This window comes from Fragaria vesca, linkage group LG6 (genome assembly GCF_000184155.1).
Source record: "Fragaria vesca subsp. vesca linkage group LG6, FraVesHawaii_1.0, whole genome shotgun sequence".
Lineage (NCBI taxonomy): Eukaryota > Viridiplantae > Streptophyta > Magnoliopsida > Rosales > Rosaceae > Fragaria > Fragaria vesca.
The window spans coordinates 22,201,820-22,202,782 of NC_020496.1; positions in this window are offsets into that span (position 1 = coordinate 22,201,820).

Below are 963 nucleotides of genomic sequence, written 5' to 3' on the forward strand. Positions count from 1 at the left end.
AAAATTATGTGTGTGTGTGTGTTGAATAATTTTATCCTTGAATAATTTTATTCAAATGAGTTCATAGTGAGAAATTTTATTCACACACTCTTATATACTTAATACATACCTCTATTATTTTTTTTATCCAATTCTCTTTCCCCAAACTTCCTCTTATACCCTCTTTTTTTTTTTTTGAATAACCTCTTATAACCTCTTTATTTTATTGAATACACACTTTTTAACCCATCATCTTCTTCTTTCGGTCAAAACCGATTCCACGTAAGGCTCGATCTATTTTCTCAGCTCTGTGATTAATACTATCAATTATTATACTAAAATCAAATCGAATTGGTAAACAAATGAACCTTAACAAACAATCATGGGAGACAAAATGATTGAAGACTTTTTTTTATTTTTTCTATATTAATTCTCTCACTCAAATAACATCTAAGATTTTCAATCAGTCGAAATAGTATGAAAATTTGATATCACTAGAAAACTTGCAGATTACCGATTCTTAGAGTAGTAAATATGTATAGAAATTTAAAAGCTTAGCATTCAAACTGAAATTTTGTTTTTTGTTTTTTTAATTCTCTTTATGTTCATCTTTATGATAGGGGTATAATAGTAATTAAAAAAAAATACCAAAAAATAAGGGTGTGTAAAAGAAATTTGGTATGTGTGAATAAAATTTCTCGTTTATAGTTTCGAACTGAGTATAATTATATATATATATATATACAGGTTTTCTCAGGTACGGATGTCCATATTTATTTTTACGGTGCGGATTTCCACTTTAGACTCATTTTTCAATCGAATTTTTATATCTCCACCGTTTAGTCTTTAGATACTAATGTATAAATCATCTCTGCAAAATTTCAACCAATTTGGTTATCATTAAGACACTCAAATTCGATTAAACCAATCGATGAACATAATTCTGTCGAACTTGAACCGTTCATGTTTATAACAGAAAAACAC